Genomic DNA, 20,881 nt, shown 5'->3' on the forward strand with positions numbered 1-20,881 from the left:
GTGAGCAAGAGGGGAGACATGGAGGTGCAGGCTGTGTGAGCAAGAGGGGAGACATGGAGGTGCAGGCTGTGTGAGCAAGAAGGGGGGAATGGGGGGTTCAGGCTGTGTGAGCAAGAGGGGAGACATGGAGGTGCAGGCTGTGTGAGCAAGAGGGGAGACATGGAGGTGCAGGCTGTGTGAGCAAGAGGGGAGACATGGAGGTGCAGGCTGTGTGAGCAAGAAGGGGGGAATGGGGGGTTCAGGCTCTGGGGGGATGGGCACTGTGAGCATGGTTGCGTCTAGATTGGAGTTGCTCCTGGTAGGTCCTCCCTCCAGCAACTCCAATCTAGTCACCTCACTAGTGAACGGTCTAGATTGGAGTTGCTGGAGGGAGGACCTGCTAGAATCAACTCCAATGTAGACTGTTCAGTACTGAGGTGACTAGAATGGAGTTGCTTCGAGGAGCTACCGCCAGAAACTCCAATCTAGTCACTTCGCTACAGGAGCAGCTAGAGTGGAGTGTCTATAGGGAGGATCCGTAACTGGCCAAGAGAGACATTGTATATGTATATAATATCAATAAAAATATAGGAAAAACACATTCCTGGACATGTATACATTTGGCACTGATATAATTACATAAAATATACCTATATAAATATATATTTGCCATATGCTGTGTACAGGGCGGTGACGCCGCAGCCTTACGTGTTTATTATAACTTGCGCCACTTATTGTAAGTGATAATGGAAATATATGGCAATTTAATAACTGATATAGAACTAAATTCTGACGTATCGCTGTGCGCCTGATTTATCAGTATATAGTTACTGCAGGTAGGCTCATGATGGTCTCGGCATATTCTGTAGTTACAATAGGTAAGTCCTCCTTGCAGCAACTCCATTCTAGCTGTCTCACTACGGAACTGACTAGAATGGAGTTGCTGCAGGTAGGTTCGTGGTCTGGGTATATTCTGTAGTTGCTATAGGTAGGTCCTCCTTGCAGCAACTCCATTCTAGCTGTCTCACTACGGAACTGACTAGAATGGAGTTGCTGCAGGTAGGTTCATGGTCTGGGTATATTCTGTAGTTGCTATAGGTAGGTCCTCCTTGCAGCAACTCCATTCTAGCTGTCTCAATACAGAACTGACTAGAATGGAGTTGCTGCAGGTAGGTTCATGGTATCGGTATATTCTCCATAGGTTATTCAGTATAGGACCTATATCTTATAAGCTCCGCTTACAGTAATATTAATAAAACACACATTTTAAAAATTTATATTTTATTGAAATAAAACCATCCGCACAATCCTCATTATCCATATTTAAAAAAAACCCAAAACTAAACAAAAAACCACCTCCACTAGTTACCAACGTAGTCCATCAACCCCCTCCCTTCTACCAACTTACCTGTCCTGGTCTAGTATTACCTGCTTTCATGGAATAAACCAGCCGTTGTCGTCTCATGTGGTGGGGTTACTAGAGTAAAGACAGGATCACATGTGCGCCAGGTTCTATGTTGTTTAAAGAGGACCTTTCACTTCCTGGGGCACATGCGGTGTAATACACCACTAGAAAACCAACAGTGTGCTGAATTCAGCGCACTATCGGCTTTCCCTTTCTGTGCCGGTACCGTAGTTCTTCACTGTCAGAAGGGAGTTTCTAACAGACAGTCAGGAACGCCTTTCTTCACAGTAGCATCTATTGCGCTGTATTGTGAGACTGAGGGGCATTGCTTATTTCCAACGATTACTTCTATGGACGAGTACTATCAGGAGGGGAGGAAGCGTTCCTCACCACTCTCACAGTACGACTTTCGGCTTTCTAGCGGTGTATTACACTGCATGTGCCCCAGGAGGTGAAAGGTCCTCTTTAAATCTGTCATGTGACCTGAATGATGAAAAGCCAGATCGCTAAAACATCGGTTACTCATGGACACCAGTGGACTCCATTGACTTAATGGGGTCAGCCGTTTCTATAGTGAAACGGGCAGAGAGAACAATCCTCCGTGCAGGACTTTTCTCTCTGTCGATTTCTGCGGCCGATGTGAATCTAACCACAAATTTAGTCCAGTGACCTTCTTTTTTAATTAATGGAGAACCAGAATGTGAGGCCGCCTCCTACTGAAAGGATAGTACCTCAGGATAGGCCATCAGTATTAGATGTGTGGGGGCCCCTGCAGATCTCTGGTGTTGTACAAACTGTAGTGGTGAGTGTAGGTACTGCAGCGATGCGCCATTACAATCTCTGTACCGGAGATATGCAGGGGTTTTACGTGTTGGGGTTCCCCTGCAGGTCTAATATTGATGGCCTACCCTGAGAAAGTGGATAACTCCATGAGGCTGGCTCCCCACACCACTTAAACACCGTGGAAGAAACGTGGCAGAAAAAAAAAACCCAATCCCATCCCCATTTTACGGTAAAATAGATGCAGCGGATACGCTGCACTGTCATGGTTTTGGAAATTGGAGCATGCCAGTTATACCCCAGGACACACCGGCGGCGGCTTCCCTATTGGTATAGTTAAAGCAGAAAGTCCACAGAGGAAACCTGTACAAAGCGCTACAGGAAGAACCCTGATGTGTTGCTGTTTTTCCAACAGTGTTTTTTTTTTTGCTACAGGTGCTACGTGGGGCCTTAACCACAGTCATGTCAAGCTTGTGATGAACCCCTTCTTGGGTAATCAGCAATTCAATCACTTAGATGGAATCACTGACTGCAGGAGGTTGGGGGAGTCAGTGGTGAATACAGCTCACCAGGCACACTTGGTGGTCTTCGGGGGGCACGTTGTATTAATGAATATATGGGGGGGAGAACACAGGCAGCCTGCTATACAAATAAAGCAGGGGTCGGCAACCTTCAGCACACCAGCTGTTGTAAAACTACAACTCCCAGCATGTATACTTGCTCTGCTGTTCTTGGAACTCCCATGGAAGTGAATGGAGCATGTTGGGAGTTGTAGTTTCACAGCAGCTGGAGAGCCGAAGGTTGCTGACCCCTGAAATAAAGTATAGCTGCCCTAATCTTCCTTAGGGTTGCACCTGCTGTACAGGGAGAGTAAAGTGACCATGACATTTGTTAGAATTGCTAACTCATGCACTAGAAAGAGTTAATTGCAGTCATAACCTGACCACGACTAACCCCAAGTGCAAGAGTCACAGTCAAGGGTTTACACTCAGTTATGACACACAGAAAAGTAATGTCTTAAGATTTGCCCCCATCTAGTGAAGGGACTCTTTCTGCTCTAAAGGAGTTCCTGCATTGTGAGTAACCTCTTTATACAGCAATGACCATCAGTTTGGTGCTAGTGATCACTGCAGGGTTGGAGAGTGAGCAGTGCAGAATATTTATACCTACAGCTCACACAGGAGGCAGCCCCCAGGTCCTGGATCTCCCCTATCATACAGATGGCAGCCCCCCTTGCCCCTCTCAGGCTACAGATGGCAGTCCCCCTCAGTATACAGCAGGAGCACCCTAACACATAGGTGGCAACATCCAAGGTGCCGGACCCCTCCAACACACAGGCAGCATCCCCAAACACACACAGGTGGTAACATCTCAGGGCCCAAGAACAACCCCCACCCACATACAAACAGCACTGCAGGAATCCCCCATTTACATGAAGGCAGCACCCAAATGACCTAAACACAACAAAGCAGTACCCTGGAACCTCCGCCACATGCCCACAGGTGGAAGTACCCAAGGGGCCATCACCAAAACCACCTCACACACACACAGGTAGCATCCCAGGGGCCTCCAAACAAGGACACAGGTCGCAGCACCCTGGGACAGAACTCCCTCTCACATACAAGCAGTACCCCAGGACCCCAACACACAAATTCAATACCCCTGGGAACCCACACAAACGCATGCAGCAGGCCCCCCTGGGGACCCTCCCCACCATTACATGCAAGCAGCACCCCAGGGATGTTTGCTCATCCATTAGATGTCAGCAGCACCCCAAGGACATCGCCCCCCTGTAGATGCCCAAGCACATCAAGGATGCATGCCAACATAATTAGATGTCGATGGCACCCCAGGGTCTCTGCCCCTTTTAGTTGCCAGAAGTACGCCAGGGACACCTTGCCCCTATCCATGCCAACAGCATACACCATAGATGCTAATAGCACCCCAAGGACCTCCCCCTTTATGTCAGAAGCACCTCGAGGACCTCTACCTTTCTTCAGATGCCAGCATCCCAAAGACCCCTGCCCACTTAGATGCTAGCAGCATCCAAGGGACTCATGCACTCCTTCAGATGCCAACTGCACCCCCCCCCCTTCGAAGCACACCAAAGATCCCTGTCCTTCTCTTTTAGTTGCCAGCAGCACCCCATAGGCCCCTGCCCCTTCTTAGATGCCAGTAGTACCCCAAAGACCCCCTCCCCCCCCCCCCAGATGCCAGCAGTATCCCAAAGACCCAGTGCCCCCCATTAGATACCAGCAGTACTTCAAAGACCCACTGCCAGGGGTGTAACGATCGTGACCTGGCCCGGTGAGACACGGGGCCAGTAGCCAGCTAGAGATAGTCGGGGTCCAGTACCACTATGTGACAGCAGCAGGGGAAAGCCTGGTTCCCCGACCACTATATATATTGTAAATGAAAAGGGGCACCGGCATATTGCCAGGCCCTTTTTCAATAGACACTGGCCCAGGAGAGGTGACTTAAAATAAATAGATATACTCACCTCTCTGCGTCCTCTCCGGCGTCTTCCATCATGTGATTGAGGCCTGAGATTAGGCCCCAGCAGTCAGATGGAGCGCAGCGGCGTAATGATGTCAGTGACCCCTCATGTGACTGCTGAGGACCAATCACAGGACTCAACAGAGACGTCAGGAAGATGCTGAAGACAGCCGGAGCCAGGATACCCAGGAAAGGCGAGGCGAGTATTAGGGTTTGTTATTTTTATTCACCTACCCTGGGCCACCGATTATTATACTCTGGGGTCTGAGGAGACCACAGTGTAGAATAATATCACTGGAGGGGGCTGTTGGGAGCATATAATACTGGGGGGGGGGGGGGGAGGCATTGCTGGAGATATAATGTGTGTGTTGGGGGGGGGCACTGCTTGACATGTAATATTGTATATGGGGGGGGGGGCTGCTGGGTATGTAATACTGAATGGGGGACACTGCTGGGCATGTAATACTGTGCACGCCACTGCCTCCCCTCTTAGATGCAGCAGTACCCCCAAAGATCTCCTGTGCCCCCTTAAATGCCAGAAACACCTAAAGGACCCCGTCTCCCTCTATGCCAACGACTCCTATACCACCCTAAACATCAATCCAATCCACCAGACCCTCCGGGATACAGTCCCATAAAAAACTCGCTCCCCTCAGCCTAATCCAACGTGCAGTCCCAAGTAACTACATCACTCTCTCTCCTCAGCCTCATCCAATGTGTAGTCCCATGTAATTATATCACTCTCTCTCTTCAGCCTCATCCAATGTGCAGTCCAATGTAACTACATCAATCTCTTCCCTCAGCCTCATGGAACATGCTGTCCCATGTAACTACATCACTCTCTCTCCTCAGCCTCATCCAACATGCAGTCCCATGTAACTACATCACTCTCTCTCCTCAGCCTCATCCAACATGCAGTCCCATGTAACTACATCACTCTCTCTCCTCAGCCTCATCTAATGTGCAGTCCCATGTAACTACATCACTCTCTCTCCTCAGCCTCATCCAACATGCAGTCCCATGTAACTACATCACTCTCTCTCCTCAGCCTCATCCAACATGCAGTCCCATGTAACTACATCACTCTCTCTCCTCAGCCTCATCTAATGTGCAGTCCCATGTAACTACATCACTCTCTCCCCTCAGCCTCATCCAACATGTCGTCTCATGTAAAACAAACCTGTCTCTTCTCTTCCATCCTCCATTACCACAAGACAATCCTCTCTGCTTTCTGTTCTCCAGCTTCATGAGCTCGGCTCCGGCTTCCTCTATACAACACAGAGCAGTGATGGCCGAAACTCTGCCCTCCTCTGAGAGGCCACGCCCCTTCCTGTGACATCATACCTACCAGGAGCAACTCCACTCTAGTCACGACCCTGTGAGCATATAATACTGTGGGGGGTGTCACTGGTGAGCACATAATTCTGTTTTGGGGGCCACTGTGGTGCACATAATAATGTTTGGGGGTCACTATGGAGTACCTAATTCTGTTTAGGGGCCTCTGTGGTGCACATAATACTGTTTGGGGGCCTCTGTGGTGCACATCATACTGTATGGGGGTCACTATGGAGCACGTAATACTGTTTGGGGGCCACTGTGGTGCACATCATACTGTTTGGGGGCCCCTGTGGAGCACGTTATGCTGTCCCAGTATTGCTTACATGTGGGGCGTTGCGCTGCTTTCTCACCGTATTCTTGATAGCTGCAGTTGTGGGTACTAAAGCTGTATCTCTTTCAGGTATCTGAGATATTGCTTTAGCGCCCATAACCGCCACTATCAAGAATTCACTCTAGTTATGGGGATAGGGGACCACGGACAAAAGTTTGTACCCAGGCCCACAAAACATTAGTTACACCAATGGCGCTGCTCTGGGTCCAGGCACCGCCATTAATATACCTTATTTTTAACTAGATCGACTGTGCTGATACACAGACGTCCTGCACTTGGATGTAAAGTGGCCACCTCCGTTCATCAGGATCGCAGGTAGGTGAGTATTATTATTTTTTTTTTTTTTTTTAAAGCTTAGTTTTGGGTATTTTAATAGTACAAGGGGTTGTTTGGAGTGGGAAATTATAATTATAAGGAGGGGGCATTATGAACATAAGGGGGGTCATTTTTATAGGGGTTATTAGGGGACATTACGAATACAAGGGGAGGCTATATTAGGAGGCATTATGAACATAAGGGGGTAGTCATTGATATTAGGGGTGCAGTATTTATGTCAGGGGGAATTAGGGGCATACTATGAGGGGGCAATTAATTTAATGAAAGTGGCACTTGGGCTTTATTAAGACTAAGGCCTCACGTTGCAAACTGCAACAAAATAGCGCTGCAGAAAAAACCGCAGCAGCAACGCATTGTGTTTTTTTTCCCGCAGCGCTTTTCATTTTCTGCTTCCATTACACCTATAGGGAAACCATCAGTGTTTTCGTAGGTATAAGTGATATTCCAGCGATTTCCAAAACCCCAACGGTTTTGGAAATCGCAGCATGTTCACTGCCCATAATTTTCCACAACGTGTGGATGGGATTTGCTAGAATCCCATTCACATTGCAGGAACTGTCGGCTTTTCCCGTGGTGTTTTCGCCATATGAAGCCCCATCCACACTTTGCGGTAAAATAAGATACATGCTGTAATTTCCAAAGCAGTCTTGGTTTTAGAGTTAGACATTGCAGCATGCCTATGGAAATTCTGGCGGTTTCAATATAATTGAAGCAGAAAATAGAGAGGAAAGCTCTGCAAACTTTCTGTGCAAAGGGCTGCGGCAAGAAACGTGATGCGTCATGGACGCGGTTTTTCCCGCAGCGCTTTTTTGCTGCAGGACACCACGTGGGGCCTTGTACTGGAAAACTCCTTAAGCCTATTTATATTGATGATCTATCCTCAGAATAAATCATCAATAAGAGATAAGTGACCCCCTGATCAGTTGTATGAAGGGGCCATGGTGCCTGTTTATATCACACGCTGTCTGTTTATAGTGACCGTGTGGTGCAATTACAGCCTTGTCACATAGACGCTTATAGGACGAGGCTGTAGTTACATGACATGGCCACTGTGAGATGTACGATACTGTGTAAACAGAGAAGGGGTCACGGCGCTTGCACAGATGTCACGATTCACTCAAACAGCTGATTCATCCCTCATTATTACACCTCAGCCACGGAGGTGTAAAAAAAAACAAAAAAAAAAACACACACTCGCCTGTCCCCAGCACCCTGTTGTCCTCCGCCTCTGTCTGTTCGGTCTGATGGCAACACCTCATTTCTGGAAATTCTGTACCCAATTCCTCTTAGCGGTCACATGATGTGCAGGACTCCAAGCAAGAAGGTGCCAGCACGAGACTGAATGGACACTGGCCGAGGACAACGGGTTGCTGAGGACAGGTGAGTATGCTCTTTTATTTTAAACCTCCAGCCCGGCACATGAGTTGCTCCAATTCCTGGACAATATCTTTAAAGGATTTATCCATGTTTCTAATATTTATGGCCTGTCCTCAGGATAAGCCATCAATATTACATCTGTGGGAATCTGACAGCCAGGACCTCTGCAGATGAGCTTTTTCATTACAGTGCGGCTACAGGTAATGGTGACAATTCTAGGAGCCACGCTGCTCTCTTGCCATACAGGATGTAGCAGTGGGTTTAGGTAGTGCAGTGGTACACATCGTATGGCAGGCGAGCAGCCGGCTCCTGATATTACCTTTAGCCATCCTGTCTCTGTACAACTCATCTACAGGGGTCCTGGCGGTGGGCCCCTAAAAACAATTCCACTGGTGGGCCCTAAACACCCCAGTCCGACCCTGTGCAGGGTGGATGTGGGGTACACAATTCACTGTGGCGGAGAGATGGGTGCATGGCAAACTGTGGGGTGCCTGGTGAATTGGGGGGGGGATTTAGAGCTGTGTTACTTTAATGGATGGCAAGCTATGGTTGATGCTTGGTGGATTTAGGGTAAGTTCACACAGGTTTTTTTTTTTTGCTCAGTTTTTTTCTGGGAGCCGTTTGTTCCAGCTCCTAGAAAAAAGAACGGACATGTTCATTCTTCAGACACCTCACGACATCCGCCTGAAGACACTCCCTCCTCCCAACTAGGCCCATTCATTTGGACCTAATCCGGAGCGGAGTGCGCAACTGGATGCTGGTGCAGTGCACTGGTATCCAGTCACAGCCACCTGTATTTTGGGACCGGAACCTGAGGCAGCCTCAGGTTCCGATCCAAAATACCCCGTGTGAACCCGGCCTAAGGATTGCATAAGAGGCACAAAGAAACTCCTCCATTGGCGGTGCAGAGGTGATTGACAATGTGCTTTAGGTTAAAGCCCCACATAGGGGGCCACAGCCAAAAAGCTCTGCAGGAAAAACCTCTGTGGAAACACATTGCGATTTTCCTACAAGGCCTTTCACGTAAAATGTGCAGTTTTCCTCTGCGGACTTTCTACTTTAGATATACATATAGTTTCCATGTGCTGCAATGTACAAAAAGTAATGGGGGGGATAGTGCAGTGCTTGTTAGTAATGTGGGGGTACACCGGAGGGACATGGGGGATAGTGGGATATACCTGGATGTAGTTATAGCTGCACTCGTTAGTATCGGGTCTCCAATACTGTGAAGACCCAGTGGCTATGATGGCCGCCATCTTTAAAGGTCCGGCATGTACTATTACAGATGTCGGGAAGGGATACAATTATTTAAAGGGATCCTATCATTTAAACACTTTTTTTTTTTTTTTTTTTTCCTAGCTGACACGTCGGAATAGCTGACACGTGCAGGCTATTCGTCTTTATCCGTCGTCTCCGGTCCGCCGTTCGGTAGAAAGACCGGTTTTTACTGGTATGCAAATGAGTTCTTCTGCAGCACTGGTGGGGTGGGGGGAAGCGCTCAGACAGCACTTGCGGCATCCCCGATTCTGCCAGAGAACTTTCTCCAGCGACGCCTCCATCTTCAACAGCAACCGCCTCTTCTGCGTCTTCTCTGGGGTCACACTCCGGCGCTTGCGCAGTCGGTTCTGCCTTCGGGATGCAGGCAAGAGCCGAGTGGACAGGCCGGCGGCCATTTTTTTGGAGGCCGTTACGCGTGCATGTGCAGTACGCTCCTGTTCTCCATACAACTACAGGAGCTTACTGTGCATGCGAGCGTAGCGGCCTCCAAAAAAATGGCCGCCAGCCTGTGCACTTGGCTTTTGTCTGCGTCCCAATGGCAGAGCAGACTGTGCAGGTGCCGGAGTGTGACCCCAGAGAAGACGCAGAAGAGGTGGTTGCTGTTGAAGATGGAGGCATTGCTGGAGAGACTTCTCTGGCAGCATTGGGGAAGCCCCCAGTGCTGTGAAAACTCATTTGCATACCGGTAAAAACCCGGTATTTCTACCGAACGGCGGGCCGGAGACGACTGATAAAGGTAGGAGACAAATAGCCTTTCTTAAGGCTATTCTGCCGTGTTAGTCATAAAACAATGCGTTTGAATGATAGCGGTCACTTTTTAAAGGGATTCTGAGTTTGTTCATGTTTTGCTATTATTTTGTTGTTTTGACTTTTTTTTATTTTTAACAAATTTTATTTTTTGGGCAAAAAAATTAAAAAAATAGATGTGTAAATAGTGTTTTCTGAATGTCATAACTTTAATAGTAAGAAATCCACCAATTCGCTATAACTTACCCCATCCCCACCTCTTGTGTCACCAAAGCGACTCTGACTCATCAAGGCACAACAGGATCTCTGCATACAGTAGTGGAAGACCTAGAACATGATGGAGTAAGGTTACGTTCACACTACTGTTATGCACGTCCGTTACTGTTACCTGTCATAGGATGAGAGCAACAGACATAGATGGAGTCTCCTCATCCTCCTGCGTCTGTTCCCATTGACTAGAATATTAAGAAAAAAAAAACCATTAAGGACGCCGTCTTCTGTCTCCTTTTTTCTGTCTCTTGTGTTTTTTCCGTAATTTTTGTTTATTTTTGTAAAGGAAGGAAAATGTCCGGTGCGCACAACTTATTCTTCAGTCACAAAACTAAACTTAAATGATGGGAGACTGAGGACAGATGGGAGACTGAGGACAGACAGGAGACAGCAGCCATCGTGTTGTCTACATTAGTGTTAACTTGAATGGACACTGACTGTCTCTGTCCATTTCTCTGCTGCAGTTAATGTCCGTTGCGGTCATCCATCAACGGACATTAAAGGGGCTCTTTCAGCAAAATTTTGTTGTATGAGCCCCACATATGCGTGAATAGCCTTTAAAAAAAAGGCTATTCAGGCACCGCTAATCTCATTTTAATCCCCCGTCCTGTTTTAAAATAAAACTATAAAAACATATATGTAAATCATACTTGAACTTGCACACTGGGCGGTGATGCACGATCCGACGTCATCTTCTGCCACGCCTACCTCTTCTTTCGGCGACGCCCACCGGTCCTGTCTCTTCCCCGGCTTCATCTTCTTCCATCGGTTCAAATCCAATTGGTTGAAATCCGGCGTGTGTGCAGTAGAGCTCCCTCCGGAGCTACTGCGCACACTCCGGCGGCACTGCCATTGAGAAAAATGGTGCCAGAGTATGTGCAGTAGCTCCAGAGGGAGCATTACTGCGCATGCGCCGGACTTCAACCAATTGGATTTGAACCGCTGGAAGTAGATAAAGATGAAGCCGGGAAGACCCAGGACCGGAGGGCGTCGCCGAAAGAAGAGGTAGGTGTGCTAGAAGATGTCGTATCGTGCGCGACCGCCCCCCGTGGATGTTCAAGTATGATTTACCTATATGTTTTTATAGTTTTATTTTAAAACGGGACGGGGGTTTAAAATAAGGTTAGCGGTGCCTGAATAGCCTTTTTAAAGGCTATTCACGCATATGTGGGGCTCATACAGCAAAATTTTGCTGATAGAGCCCCTTTAACAAGGGTAGCCTGAACCCGCCCTAGGGCTGCTATTACACAGGTGTGTTTTTGATCAGAGTAGAAACAACAGCACATGCGCTAATGTGAATAAAGATCACATGTGTAATGGCACCCTAAGGCCGGCTTCACATGGACACATTTGGTTGTCAGCTGTGGTTCCCAGACCAGGACCCGGACTCCCAGCAGTATAGTTGTTTATGATGCTAGGAGTTCCGGCTTCCTCGCAGCTTCAGCGTTCCATACTGTAATGTCCGTGTGAAGCCGGCCTAAGGGTTACTAATATGTGAGGCCCCACGTTGCGGAAACGCTGCTTATTTTGTTGCAGTTTTTGGAGGCAAAGCCAAGAATAGCTACAAGAGGAATGGGAAATGTAGAAGTATAAGAACTTCCTATATCTTTTGCACAATCCACTTCTGGCTTTGAGTCAAAAAACTGCAACAAGTAAAGCTGTGTTTCCGCAACGTGGGGCCCCGGCCTAAAGGAGTATTCTAGGAATATGCTGTTGAGCTCCACTTCTACTCAGTTAGAATCTGTACGTCACACGGCCATGCTGCAGTTCAATCTAATTGAAATGAATGGGGATGAGCTGTAATACTAAGCACGGCCTCTATACAGTGTATGCCACTGTGCTTGGTAAGTAGAGAAGAGACCACAGCAATCAATATCATAGTCCCAATAATCCCTTTAATTTATACCTTCATGTAACTCTAGGCTGAGACCTCACAAAATAGGACTGATCTAAGGGCGGGTCCACACTTGCGCCCGGTCTCTGCTTTGTGAGTTTCCATCTTGTGCCCGAGAAACCCTGATGGAAACCCGGCAGCCAGTGTCCGCTTGTGAGTGGCCGTGAGCGTCTTCAAATCTCTGCGGCGAAACTGTTTTGTTTTTTTTTAACTGGACACAAAGTTGGACATGCAGGACTTTGTGTCTGGGGAAAAAAAAAAAAAAAGGTTTCGCCGCGGATGCCAGAAGACGCTCACGGGCGGACACTTTGCAAACCCATTCAAATGAAAAGTGACTGCCAGTTTTTGTCTCCTGTCCAGTTTCTCGCAAACAAAGAAGACGGAAACCTGCAAAGCGGAGACTGGGCGCAGGTGTAAACCCGCCCTAAGATACATTCAGCACACTTTACTATACAATTGTATAGTGAATGCTGGATATTACTAGAGATGAGCGAACAGTAAAATATTCTATGTTCGTTATTCGTTACGAATAGCATCTCAATATTCGACTATCGAACCCCATTATAGTCTATGGGAGAAAATGCTTTGTTTCAGAGGATCCTACCATTCGACTCAGGAGAGTCACCAAGTCCACTATTACACCTCAGCAAATGATGCCAACACCTCTGCAATGCAACTGGGACAGCAGGGGAAGCATGTCTGGGGGGCATCTAACAAGCCCAAGTCACTGTATTACCCCACTATCACAGCCTAACAACTACACACTTTCACATTCCAAAAAACCTCTATCAAAGTGGGAAAATACCTGGAAACCTTCTTTACTCCCCAAATGGATGGACACAAACCCCAATTCAAGCTCAACAAACAATAAAAAGCACCCCTTTTAAACCACGTTCTCCATGACAACCACAGATGGAATAGGCAATGGGAAATCCTTTAGTCCCCACCCCGAACTGTCGTTGTGGATGTGTGTGATGTGGTAAGACCTTCCAAAATTCACTTTTAAGGCCCTTAACATGAGCGCTTCCAAATTAAGTTACACACCCTTAAGCTGAGCTACCAGCAGAAATTGAGGCCCTTCAGGTTACTTCAGCCTTTTACCTGCAGAGTTTTAGGCCCTTGAACTTAGTTCAGCCTTGCAGCAGCAGAGATTTGTTGGTCCTTTGGGTGAGTTGAGCCTTTAAAAAGCAGTGCTTTGGGCCCTTTGGCTGACTAGAGCCTTTTAGCAGCAGGGTTTTATTTTTTGGCCCTTGGGGGAACCCTAAAACATTAATTTGCAGGCGCCTGTGGGGGGAGCCCTAAAACATTAATTTGCAGGCCCCTGTGGGGGGTATGCATGAGAAAAATTATTTCAATTAAAAAAAATAAATTTTTTTCAAACATTCAGTAGTAGGGGCTGGGGTTGTAGGAGGATGAGAAGGATGAGGAAGAGTAAATTGGTTCCTGACTGAATCTCTCCAGTACCTGGGCTATGGAGTGGATACCCAGCTGGATATCTACATCCTCACCCACGTCTCCTGCTGCTGCTGGCAGCCTCTCTCCAGTACCTAGACTCTGGAGCTGATACCCAGCTGGGTATCCACCTCCTCTCCCACGTACCCTGGTGCTGGCGAGGGGCACTGCTGGTAGCCCCTCTCTAGTACGTATAATGTGGAGCTGATACCCAGCTGGGTATACAGTTCCACGTGCTCACCAACGTAACCCGGTGCTGGCGAGGGGCACTGCTGCCAGCCCCTCTCCAGTACCTGGACTCTGGAGCTGATACCCAGCTGGGTATCCACCTCCTCTCCCACGTACCCTGGTGCTGGCGAGGGGCACTGCTGGTAGCCCCTTTCTAGTACGTATAATGTGGAGCTGATACCCAGCTGGGTATCTAGTTCCACGTCCCCTGCTGCTATGCTGCATGATTTGCTAGCTAGCTATTAATTGAGCTCTGAAAAGAGCTGTTATTATTCTCAATTCCTGCCTAAGGGCTCATTGACATGGAGTAACGCCGGGCGTGTATCACAGCCGTACACGCCGGCATTACGGCAGACTGCCAAACACTTCCCGTTCACTTCAATGGGAGCGCTCCCATTGAAGTGAATGGGAAGTTTTCGGCAGTCTGCCGTAACGCCGGTGTGTACGGCTGTGATACACGCCCGGCGTTACTCCGTGTGAATGAGCCCTAACAAAGCACTGTATCGCACTGACAGTCTGACGCCACACTCTATCACTCCAACACGAGAATGAGACGAAGATGGCCGACACTGTTCTTATGAATTGGGAGATCACCTGTTTTCGGCAGCCAATGGGTTTTTTTTACATTTTTTTCACTGCCTCCGTTGTCGTAGTTCCTGTCCCACCTGCCCTGCACAGTTATTGGTGCAAAAAACACACCAGGGAAGGTGGGAGGGGATACGAATTTTTACTGCGTATGCGGCCTTGTATTTGATTGGGAACGAATACATCGAACGCCAAGATATTCGATCGAATACCTATTCGATCGAACGGCGTCCGCTCATCTCTAGATATTACCAGAAAAGAGTGGCTTCACTCACAAAACTGCTGCCGATGTTACAAGCCGTGCGGCTTCTGGGTAATACAGCGGTTATCTACTATATATAAACAGTATACAGGACTCATATTATAAGCCTACATTCACACTACACTGAATAATGGTCATGTCATCACATGGCAGCCTTACATTCAATGAGGCTATTCACATAGCCGGGTCACGGACCGTCAAACAATGCAACGTTCTCTTTCTCCACAGATCTCTTCATACACTGACTCTATCTTATACCATCTGAAACCTTCTAAGTACAGTATATGATACATGGATACAGTGTGAGACGGCTAAATACTATCACTGGAAGGACCTCACCGGTATGAAACCTTGTAAGCATAGGAAAGATGGAAAAGGTCCTTACGGAGTATAGTAAATTGCCAGGTCAGTGTGAGACGGCTAAATACTATCACTGGAAGGACCTCACCGGTATGAAACCTTGTATGTATAGGAAACATGGAAAAGGAAAACTCCCTCACACTTTTTGCTGAAAAATATTTTTACCGCTTTTATTGTTGATTTCCAAACAATTGTTGGAATAATAATAATAAGACACATATTATCTTTATCTTATAATTCTTATGATCTAATCTTGTCCCTTTATTGTGAGATTTACAAACATTACTGAAGCCGGAGCCCAGCTATTATAAAGGTCCTTACAGAGAGCGGGGTTTAGCCAATTCACTGTGAGGGTGCGTTCACACGATGTAACGTGGAGTGCAATCTGGCACGTATACACGTGTGAGCAGATTGCGCTCTGAAAAAGATCCCATTCATTTCAATGGGAGTTAGGAACGTATACGCCGTGTTATAGGGGGCAAAAATGGTCCCTACAAATGATGGGAAATAGACGGCTCACATAGAGTTGGCTAAATACTATCACTGGTGAGGACCTGGTCCCTCTGGAGTACGGGATTTAGCCAATTCACTGTGAGCTGGCTAAATACTATCTCGGTTAAGGACCCGACCACCAGGCGGGAAAAAGGTCCTTACCAGTAAGGGGGAATAGACAACTCACACTGAGCCGGCTAAATACTAGACCTGGTAAGGACCAGGTCCCTACAGCGTCTACAGGGGCGTAACTACCATAGAGGCAGCTGCCACAGGGCCTGGGCCATTAGGGGGCCCGGTGACAGCCGCTACCGCTGCATTTTTTTTTTTTTTTCTTTATAGGCTGTTAGGGACCCTATTCACTTGCCGATTCTGGCTGGGCTGGGATCGGTAAGTGACACTGCGGGCCCCACAAATACCATCATTATACTCGGGGGTCTTTGCAGACCCCCGAGTATAATGATCAACGGACCGGGAGAGGTAATAAACATAAAAAACACTGTTACTTACCTCTCCACGATCCTGCCAGGCCTCCTTTCTGACGTCTCTGACGTCACATGAACCCGGCCTGCGTCCCGGGTCATGTGATGTCTGACGTCATTTCAGAAGAACGGCAGCGGAGAAGACAGCGTAGGAGCCGGGGACAGGTAAGAAACAGTAATTTTTTATGTTTTTATTCTCCTGGGTCTCCGATTATTATACTCTGGGGTCTTTTCAGACCCCAGAGTATAATAATTGTTTATGGGTGTCCACTACTGTGTGCAGGGGCCACTAAGGGACATAATTCTGTGTGCAGGGGGCAGTAAGGGACATAATAGAGTGCGGAGGAGGGGGCCGGTCGAGGTCTTCGACGTCGGTGTCGTTCGGGGGGGGGGGGGGGGGGGGGGCATGTCAAAAGTTCGCCACGGAGCCCCGCCATTCCTAGTTACGCCACTGGGCATCTAGTATTTAGTCACAACCGTTCAGGCTGTGTGTGAGCATGATAGAGGGGTTCAGGTTGTGTGAGGTGGGAGAGGTGCAGGATGTGTGACAAATGGGTCAGTCTCATGAAGGGAACACTTAAATAACATATGGGGGGGGGGATTTATTGTTTTACATGGGGCTTATGTCTCTGCTGTCACATCAAATTCCGGAATGTCCTTTTTTTTTTTTTTTTTTTTATACATTTGACTAAAAATAAACCTCAAAACAATGTTTAACTAGGTTTTTGTTTGTTTCTAGGTTTATGTGAGATCTCAATGGTGTGAAGACTCCACTACAAGATCATTAGGTGCCAGTGCTCTAGACCAAGCGATGTGCCCCCTAGTGATCAAATGTCTCAACCGGACTCCTCCAAATAGGCAACACTTATTTTATAAACCTTTATAAGGCTTTGTTTGGAGCCTTCAGTAAAAGTTATTTGATGGTCCCCTCAGTGCCCCCACACTCAGGAGAATGTCCCCTTCACTGCCCACATGTAATATAATGGCCCCACAGCGAGCAGCATGTTATATAATGGCCCTTACTCTGCCTCTACATGTATGCAGCCTGCAGTAGAAGTGCCAATATTTTGTAATGCATTACATTAGGGATAAGGCCCCCTGGGGGGTATACCTGGGTCTGCAAAAAAAAAAATGCCCTATGCACCCCCATACACGGAATTAGAAAAAAAGTTATGGGTGTCATAATATTGGCACAGTTTTGGGTTTTTGTTACGGGGTTAAAATGTAAATAAAACCATATAAATTTGTTTTCCCTGGAATTGTACCAAAACATAGAATACAGGTGACATGTCATTTTTGGCTACAGAGTAAATGCCATTAAAACAACAATAGCCTCCCATGCCTGCGTTGTAGAGGTGGCTTTCCGACTGCAGAGCAAAGAGCAACGGCTGGACTATTGCGTACTGCGGCAGAGTCAGAAAAGAGGGAGGAGCTGTCTTACTGGAGGAAGTCTGGAAGTAAGAGAGAGGCAAGTATGATGGGGCGGGGGCGGTGGGCTTATTATGCTTGGTTCACACATCAGTATGCCATCCGTCCGTTTGAATTCAGTTTGAGACTTAAAACGGATTGATGCACATACTGATTGCATACTGATGTGTGAACCAAGCCTTAGTTGAGAAGGTCTAGTAGTGGTCAGGATAGCTAGAGAGACGGAGGGGGAGGTAGTGCAAGTCAGCGTACACGTACCATGATGCATTAGCTAAGGCTGCTTCACATCTGTGTTCGGTATTCCATTTGGAGAGTCCGCTTGGAGATGCCCTCTGAACGGAATATTGAACGCATTAAAAAGCGATGAGCAATGAAACCACACGGACCCACAGGCTATAATGGGGTCTGTGTATTTTCCGCACGAATCATGCAGAGAGAAAAGTGCTGCTTTCCCCCAATGGAAATATTGCAGGTGTTAATCCACCTATTGCTAGTAACAACGAATCCCAGTGCAGTGTAGGCACGACCCCTCAGGATCTGACACTAGCTGTTACCCCGGCCCCATCAGATGTCCATTATTAAGTATATACTATATAATCTTTTAACATGATGTGGTCTAGAATTCCGTTCCCCCGCCTCTCCCCTTCCTATTCCCATTCCTTGCTTATTTGGGTCTTCCCCTCCTCCTTGGTCTTTCTTTTGTAAGGTTTTACATTTTTTTACCTTAAATTATTATTATCTTTTTGATACTAAATATGAAATTAAAAATCAATTTTTAACTAAAAATATTCATTGTCCTGTTTTCATTTTCGTTTTCTCTGTGGTCTATAAAAAACTTTCATCAAACAGGTTTTCTAGGCTGATGGCCCCCCCTCCCCCTTAGGATAGGGTCACCAATATTGGATCAGTGGGACTCAGCACTTCCAGCCAGTCTCCAGTGCTAGAACCTAGAAGGCTCTGTAGACTGTATGTTGGCGGTGGTTAATACTACAGCTCTGTTCACTGTATATAAGCAGGGTAGAATACTACAGCTCTGTTCACTGTATATAGGTGGTGGTTAATACTACAGCTCTGTTCATTGTATATAAGCGGGGTAGAATACTACAGCTCTGTTCACTGTATATAGGCGGTGGTTAATACTGCAGCTCTGTTCACTGTATATAGGTGGGAGTGAATACTGCAGCTCTGTTCACTGTATATAGGCGGGGGTGAATACTGCAGCTGTGTTCCTAGTTATTGGGGGCAGGGCTGTAGTGCTCCGGCACCACCGCTATACCAGGGACACAGATGTCGGCTTCCAGCACCAGAGACAACAAGCTATTCCCTCTAGGAATAAAAAGTAGATCACTGGGGATCTGTCCTTTGGGACCCCCACTGATCACATGTCCTGTTTCTGCCCTATATGATCCACAATGTGCGCTGCTGATTCGTTCATTTCTTTGAGACAGCCAGAGATAATTCTGATCTCTATTTCTTTTCAGCAGTCCCATAGGGATGAATGGCGCAGTAGTACAAATGTAGGACCCTTGTTTTGATGATGGTGGGGGGGTCCTAGTGGTCAGGATAGATTAGTGTCAGAGCTGTGGGGAATGGCCGCTGTAATAGGTACTAAGCTTAAAATAAAACCCTGTAAATAGGATTATGCCATGAAAAGTATTTATCTGTTCACAGGATAGGCGACAAATATCTGATCGGTGTGGGTCTGACAGCTGCGTCCCCCACCGGTCCCAAGGGGACATGGGCGTGGAAGTGGATACCCAGCGGGATGTCCACTCCAAAGTCCAGGTACTGGAGAGGGGCTGCCAGCAGTGCCCCTCGCCAGCACCATGGTACGTGGGCGAGCACGTGGACGTGGATATCAAGCTGGGTATCCACTCCAGAATCCATGTACTGGAAAGAGGCTGTCAGCAGTGCCCCTCGCCAGCACCAGGGGACGTGGATACCCAGCTGTATATCCAGTCCAGAGTCCAGGTACTGGAGAGAGGCTGCCAGCAACCAATTTACTCTTCCACATCCTTCTCATCCTCCTCCTACAACCACAGCCCCTACTACTGAATATAGTAATATTTTCTGTTTTTTTTTTTAATTAAAAAAACATTTTTCATGCATACCCCCACAGGAGCGTGCAAAATCTTTTAGGGCTCCCCTCCAAGGGCCTGCAAAACAATTTTTTAGGGCTCCCCCAAAGAGCCTGCAAATTAATGTTTTAGGGCTCACCCCAAGGGCCTGAAATCTAATTTTTTAGAGGTCGCCCCAAGGGTCAAAAAATGAAAAACTGCTGCTGCATGGCTCTAGTCACCCCAAGGGCCAAAAAATGAAATGCTGCTGCTGCATGGCTCTAGTCACCCCAAGGGCCAAAAAATTAAAAACGAGAGCCATGCAGCAGCAGTCACCCCAAGGACCAAAAGCACTGTATTTTAAAGGCTCTACTCATTCCAAGGGCCAAAAGCACTGTATTATAAAGGCTCCACTCATTCCAACAGCCAAAAGCACTGTATTTTAAAAGCTCTACTCACTCAAACAGCAAAAAGCACTGTATTTTTAAGGATCTACCGACTCCAACAGCCAAAAACACTGCTTTTGCAAGGCTCTACTCACTCTCAGTGCCAAAAACACTGCTTTTTAAAGGCTCACTCACTCCAACAGCCAAAAGCACTGCATTTTAAAGGCTCCACTCACTCCAACAGCCAAAAGCACTGAAGTTTAATGGCTCCACTCAATCCAACAGCCGAAAACACTGTATTTTAAAGGCTCTACTCACTCAAACAGCAAAAAGCACTGCATTTGAAAGGGTATACTCACTCCAACAGCCAAAACACTGAATTTTAATGGCTCTACTCACTCCAACAGCCAAAAGCACTGTATTTTAAAGGCTCTGCACACGCCAATGGCCAAAAGCACTGTATTATAAAGGCTCTACTCTCTCCAACAACCAAAAGCACTGTATTTTAAAGGTTCCACTCACTCCAAGGGCCAAAAGCACTGCATTTTAATGGCTCCACTCGCTCCAACAGCCAAAAGCACTGCATTTTAAAGGCTCCACTCACTCCAACAGCCAAAAGCACTGTATTTTAAAGGCTCTACTCACTCAAACAGCACTGTATTTTTAAGGATCTACCAACTCCAACAGCCAAAATCACTGCTTTTGCAAGGCTCTACTCACTCTCAGTGCCAAAAACACTGCTTTTTAAAGGCTCACTCACTCCAACACCCAGAAGCACTGCATTCTAAAGGCTCTACTCACTCCAACAGCCAAAACCACTGTACTTTAAAGGCTCCACTCACTCCAACAACCAAAAGCACTGTATTTTAAAGGCTCCACTCACTCCAACAGCCGAAAGCACTGTATTTTAAAGGCTCT

General features: G+C 47.2%; 1 long non-coding RNA gene across 1 annotated transcript; it reads left to right on the forward strand.

The window, feature by feature from the left end:
- Positions 1-2,597: 2,597 nt before the first annotated feature.
- LOC142201389 (uncharacterized) lies at positions 2,598-17,574 on the forward strand. The gene is made up of 3 exons (XR_012715510.1): positions 2,598-2,656; positions 5,903-6,038; positions 16,832-17,574. It is a non-coding gene; the product is annotated as an uncharacterized LOC142201389 (long non-coding RNA).
- Positions 17,575-20,881: the final 3,307 nt, after the last annotated feature.

The sequence above is a fragment of the Leptodactylus fuscus genome, chromosome 4 (assembly GCF_031893055.1).
Source record: "Leptodactylus fuscus isolate aLepFus1 chromosome 4, aLepFus1.hap2, whole genome shotgun sequence".
NCBI classification, from domain to species: domain Eukaryota; kingdom Metazoa; phylum Chordata; class Amphibia; order Anura; family Leptodactylidae; genus Leptodactylus; species Leptodactylus fuscus.